Genomic DNA, 6,591 nt, shown 5'->3' on the forward strand with positions numbered 1-6,591 from the left:
CCTGAAGGGACTGTGGCCAGCTTGCAAACAGCCATCAGTCCTCACCTAGTCTGGCCACACCTCATGAGGTGAGGGTCCCGCTGGGGGCTTAGCCAGCCTGCAAACAGCCATCAGCCACTCACCCAGGTTGGCCAGGCACCCAAGCAGGACCCCCCTCCCTGAAGGGGATGTGGCCAACCTGAAAACGGCCCTCAGCCCCTCACCCAGGCTGGCAAGGCACTCCAGCGGGGACTCCCACCCTGAAGGGGGTGTGGCCAGTCTGAAAACGGCCCTCAGCCCCTCACTCAGGCTGGCCAGGCTCCCCAGCGGGACCCCCACCCTGATCCGGGAAACCAGCTGGCCCCCACCCATGCATCAGGCCTCTATCCTATATAATAAAAGGGTAACATGCAAATTGACCCTAACAGCAGAACGACTGGGAATGACTGGTCACTATGACACACACTGACCACCAGGGGGCAGACGCTCAATGCAGGAGCTGCCCCCTGGTGGTCAGTGCGCTCCCACATGGGGGAGCTCTGCTCAACCACAAGCCAGGTTGACGGCTGCCAGTACAGCGGTGGTGGTGGGAGCCTCTCCTGCCTCTTCAGCAGCGCTAAGGATGTTCGACTGCAGCTTAGGCCTGCTCCCCGCTGGCAAGTGGGCATCCCCCAAGGGCTCCCGGGCTGCCAGAGGGATGTCTGACTGCCAGCTTAGGCCCAATCCCCTGGGAGCAGGCCTAAGCCAGCAGGTGGTTATCCCCGGAGGGGTCCCAGACTGCGAGAGGGCACAGGCCAGGCTGAGGGACCCCCCCCCCCGCCCCCAGTGCACAAATTTTTGTGCACCGGGCCTCTAGTTTTTTAGGATAAAAGAGCATATGTTATATTTAACCTTTTAGTAAGACACCTTAAGAATATGTATAAGTTATAAAACATGATCTCAGATATGTTCTGAGTTCATGAAACACTTGTAATTCAGTCTTGAATAGTATTAAGATTGAAAAGACAAATAAATTAAAAAACCCTAAGCTCACAAAGACAGGGAACAGATTGGTGGTTGCCAGAGGGAGAGGCTAGCAGGCGAAATGAGTGAAGGTAGTCAAAAGGTACAGATTTCCACTTACAAAATAAAGAAGTCATGGTGACTTTAGTTAATAATAGTCATGTTGCATATTTGAAAGTTGCTGAGAGAGTAGATCTTAAAAGTTCTCATCACAAGAGAAAATTTCTTGTGTAACTGTGTGTGGTGACACATGGTAACTAGATTTACTGTGGTGATCATTTTACGATATGTACAAATATTGAATCATTACGTTGTACACCTGAGACTAATATAATGTTATATGTCAATTATACCTCTATAAACAAGTTTAAAAAATTAATAGCATTAGTGGTCACCCCCCTGCCCCCAGGATATATGGCATAGCAATGTTTTATTGGATTGATTTATTCTATTGGATTCTATTTGATTGATGTGCAAACTTGATTTGCTTTCATGTAGCATGTTCACATATGTATAGCTGTATTATCCCAGAGATTGTGTAAGTTTATATGTCTAGTAAGGTTGTCTTATATGCCTTCCCAGGACTGTAAAGGTTAAAAGTGAATCTGGAAACTATGATGGTGGCTGCTTGTTAAGGAATGCAAGCAATTAAGTGTTCCCACAAAAGCTTTGAAGTTAATATCTTAATAGGACAAAGAGGAAAAAAAGTCAAAGCTGCACTCCCACAATTGGTTCAGGCTGTAGTTCTATTGACTTAAAAGTAGGTTTAAAAAAATTAAAAACTATCTTAATAGGAAGCGTGAGTTCTATTTTAGTTTGTAGAATTTTGTATTAATTTAGATTGCCACTTGATAACATCTAGAGACTTTCAGAGTCCCAGAATTTCAGCAAGTATTTTGTAATTTGTGATTAATAAGGGTAACGATAGCTAACATTTGTTGAGCACTCTCTATGCTAGGCACTTTGCTAAGAGATTTGCAAGCATCATTTTCTTTAATCTTTACTACTCTAAGGTCCATACTGATAGAATCCTTATTTAAAAACACTAAGGAAGGAATAGTTTACAGGGCTTTTAAGAAAAGTACCCAAGGACAAGAGCTAGTAAGTCATCAGACCTGAGACAGTGTGGCTCTAAGTCCGTGCTGCTTACTACTTTATGCAAACCAAGTACACTCCCAGGTGTGTATGTGGTTTGCTCATTTTCTCAGCAATATTTATTGAGCATGTTAATTACAGGGTGCTGACTGCAGTCGGGAAGGATCGCATGCCATTTTTAGGAGGAGAGACATGGAGCACAGGAATGCATGAATAAATGCTAGATGAGCGATAGGGTCAGGCACACAAGTGCTCAAAGGGGAAAGAAGTTAGAGAAATGATAGTTGAAATGGTTTTATAAACCAACCAAAACAGGGCCTTCTCAAAGCGATAGAACTTGAGCTGGATTCTGAAAGCTCAGGAAAGGTGTTGGGAGACTGAGCAAGGCACAGATTTGAGAGAGAGCTGGGCGGGGTTCTATGAATTATCTACAGCTGTGTAGCATATTCTCCAAAATTTAGGGGCTTACAACAGTAAACATCCTCTCGCACAAAGGCTGTGGGTCAGGACTCCAGGAGTGTCTTAGCTGGACAGTTCTCCCCCAGGGTTTCTCCTGAGCTTCAGGCAAGATCGTGGCCAGGGCTGCAGGCATCTGCAGGTTGGCCGGTTGCAGGATTTGTTTCCAAGGTGGCTCCCAACATGCTGGCTGTGGACAGGAGCCTCAGTTCCTCATCACGTGGGCCTCTCCAGTAGCTGCTTGAGTGTCCTCGCACATAGCAGTCAGCTTCCCCAGACTGAACCATCTGAGAGAGCAAGCTTGGGGCAGTGCGAGGTCTTTTATGACCTGGTCACACATTGTCACCTCTCCCATGTTGTATTCATTAGAAGCAAGTCACTAAGCCCAACCCACACTCAAGGGGAAGGTGTTAGTCTGTACCTTTTAGAGGGAGATGTGTACAAAATGTGTGCATATATTTTAAAACCACACAGTGGTCAAGAGCTCGCGGCTTGGCCGAAGTTTTAGGGGGTGATGAAATATTTGCTTTGCTAGACGGGCAAGGATCCTTAAAGGGCAATTCTGAATTTCGCCTAAAAAGTCATGGCAGTGGAGAGTCAGAGGAGTGGCATTGGAGCTGGTCTTTTGGACGATGACCTAGCAGTATTGTGTGAGAGGCATGGGCACAGCAAGCCCAGCTCTGAGGCTGCCGTACAACCTGGGAGGGCCAGTTCAAGGTCCAGTTCGGGGCTGGGCTAGAGTGAGAGGTGGGAAGGGAAGCTAGGAGAGGCTGCTCAGAGAAATGACAGGTTTCCAGCCCCAGAGACTGAGGAATAGAAGTCCCAGCAGTAGGGAAGAGGGATAGAGTTCGGCTGTAGAATAGCAGACCTGGAATTAGCAACTTCATATTGCTCTTTCTTTATCTTCTGCCTTTATCAGCAACAAAACAAAACAACCAAAGACCAAGGGCAGGAGCATTAGTGCACCTGTGGGTTTGGGCTCCATGAAGCGGGAGGGACTGGTTGGAAGAAATCTCGCCGTGTTCAGGTCGAAGCAGCCTGTTAGAGCCGAGCAGCTTTATTTCACAAAGTGAAGTCAGGTATGAAAAAAGCACATGGGCGTCCAGGGGCCTTGCAAGGTGCGGTCAGGGTGTGTTCTCGGTGTGCAGCCTCAGCCAGAGCTCTCAAGGCTTTCACTCATTTCTGGACTTCTCTTTGCCTCCTTAGCAAATACATCAAGTTCCTCCATTACATTTAATCTGCATGAAATTGCTGGTTAAAAAAAAACAGTTGAATAACTGAAATTTTATCGGATTCAACCTGATACTCCCTAGATTTCCTATTCTCTACCTTAAATTTTCTTTGATCACCTTTTCTAAAGAGTTTGATAAAATTGGGAAACATTTTACCTGTTTCTCCTTCAAACTATTGTTCTATTCCTCTGTCCCCCAGATTGCCCAGGTTTCTAAATTTCCATTTGTTCCTCAGTTTAGCCCGCCTGGCCCTACCCTTGCCATTGTGCAATTGTCAGGAACCTTCTGGCCACCTTCCTTCCCACAGCTACCTCACGCTCTATAGTAGGCAACACTGTGCCTTGCCTGTTCTCTTTTCTGAAATTGTCATAAAACTTCATTATCTCGGTTCTCCTTCTACTTCCCTGTTCTTTTTAACATTCCTCTAAAAGTGCTTTACAAAATTTAGAGGATAAGAATGGTAGGGAGGAGATACAGTAGTCTTTGCATGTGCCGGGAAGTTGAGTAGGGCTAGTATCAGGAAGAACATGGGAGTGGATGACAACAGGCTGGGTTCTAACCCTGGGCTAATTGAACCAAGAGAATTGTTCAAAGAGCTGTGTTTTGGCCTGGCCAGCATGGTTCAGTGGTTGAGAGTCAGCCTATGAACCAGGAGGTCACGGTTCGATTCTCCATCAGGGCACATGCCCAGGTTGTGGGCTCCATTCCCAGTGTGGGGCGTGCAGAAGGCAGCCAGTCAATGATTCTCTCTCATCATTGATGTTTCTATTCTCTCTCCCTTCCTCCCTGAAATCAGTAAAAATGTATTTTTGTAAAAAGCAGTGTTTTGGAGTGCCTCTATTTTAAAAGGCACAGCATTATCATAATTGAAAAACACTTTGTATGCCGATAAATGACACTTATAAATGTCTTCATTCATATGTATCCCTTTTTCTTTTATTTGGTAAATTAGGAATCAATGTAGCCCTATACTTAAAAATGTGACTCTTTGTTTTTAGCTTGTTTTAATTTTTAAGGAAAGATTTTTCCATAAGTATATTACAGCTAGGTTTCTTTTAAAGTTTGAATTCAGAACCTTAATTTGGACCTAAAATAAAATACTTTCTGTGCCTTTTTAAAATTCAAATTAGCTGTTAAATAGGTATAATTGGGTCCTTAATTAGTACTGATTGAGCATAGTATAACTGTTCATGTGGATTTTATGCTGTTGCCCATGTCATTTCTTTAATTTTTTAAGCAAATCTTTTCTTGATGTATTTTTCTTGAAAGCATTTTCTTTTATTTTTTAAAAAATATATATATTTTATTGAATTTTTTACAGAGAGGAAGGGATAGAGAGTTAGAAACATGGATGAGAGAGAAACATCGATCAGCTGCTTCCTGCACACCTCCTACTGGGGATGTGCCCGCAACCAAGGTACATGCCCTTGACTGGAATCGAACCTGGGACCTTTCAGTCCGCAGGCCAACACTCTATCCACTGAGCCAAACCAGTTAGGGGAAAGCATTTTCTTTTATATACAGTTCTTTTTCAAAATGGGGTTAGCAACTATTTGCTATGATATATAATGGAGAGAGCTATACTTCTTTTAGTGTGGAATATATGATTTGAAATTATTTGGCTTCTAAACTCTATTGCTATGAATGCACATATTTTGAGACTTGGTATTTTTATTAGAGTTAACCTTACTTCAAAAGTTCTATTTTACTCACCATCCATTTTTTTTGGTTATATTAATTTATTTTGTATTTATTATAAAGATATATGCCAAACTATTTTTGAAAGTTAATAGCTAAACATAAACTCTTTAAATCTGAAAATCTATTCCTGAAATGAAATATCTTTTTTCTAATTGCCATTGTAAATATTTTAGCCTGCCAGTTTCCTGGATGTAATTTATTTAGAAACCTTAATTCTGAATTTAGCTTGTCTTTCTAATATAATGCCTTCACCATGAATTTTTTAAGTTCTTTATTTCATTTATTTCACTGAAGGAAACATGAAGTTTGAAGGCTCTCGTTCCAAAAGTAAAGCTCAGAGCATATGCTAGTTTGTGATATAAGATCTCTGTGTTAGTAATGGTCATGATGGTGATGATGTTCATGACTGATAGTAGCAGCAGCCACTTCCTAAATTTTAGGACTGTTATGAAATTCTCCCTTTAAGATAATCTGAAGTCACTTTAAGAAAATAAACATATGCTATGTCTTTTTTTCAAAAATAATTTTAATGTGTGGCATAGTGCCTTGCAGATTATAAATTCACCATAAATATTCATTGCTTACTTTTTTGATAGACAGGAATCACAAAAGCATTTAGCTAACAATAGGGTGTTGCAATTATTGTTTGAGATATACTGTCTTAGTTTTTTATTGGTGTTATAAAGGAATAAAATCACCTTTGTTAAAGAGGATTGAGTTTTCCTGTTTCAGTAAAGAATTGAGAGCCATCTCAGTTTTAAGAAGAAAAATAAATGTTGACTTCAATGAAAATTTATTATTTTCTAGAATTGAAAATTAGGAGGTACATGTTCTTATCTTCATAGTTATCTAATCCTATATAATGAGGTAATATGCAAATTAACCATCACGCCCTCACAAGATGGCTGCCTATGACCAGGCCAGCAGGGGGGTTAATGAGGGACGACCAAACGACTGAACAAGCAGGTTGCGTGGGTGCGACCAGGCCATCAGGGAGGTTAGTGAGGGACGACCAAACGACTGAACAAGCAGGCTGATGGGGTGACTAGGCCGTCAGGGGGGTTAGTGAGGGACGACCAAACGACTGAACAGCAGGCTGTGTGGGGCGACCAGGCCAGTGGAGGGG

The 6,591-nt window shown here is 42.5% G+C and overlaps 1 protein-coding gene across 3 annotated transcripts in view; it reads left to right on the plus strand.

The window, feature by feature from the left end:
- Positions 1–6,591, plus strand: part of MRPS28 (mitochondrial ribosomal protein S28) — a 103,926-nt gene that overhangs the window by 25,159 nt on the left and 72,176 nt on the right. The gene's annotated exons all lie outside the window — the stretch shown is intronic.

Source organism: Myotis lucifugus, unplaced genomic scaffold, assembly GCF_000147115.1.
Source record: "Myotis lucifugus unplaced genomic scaffold, Myoluc2.0 scaffold_27, whole genome shotgun sequence".
In the NCBI taxonomy this organism is placed as follows: Eukaryota; Metazoa; Chordata; class Mammalia; order Chiroptera; family Vespertilionidae; genus Myotis; species Myotis lucifugus.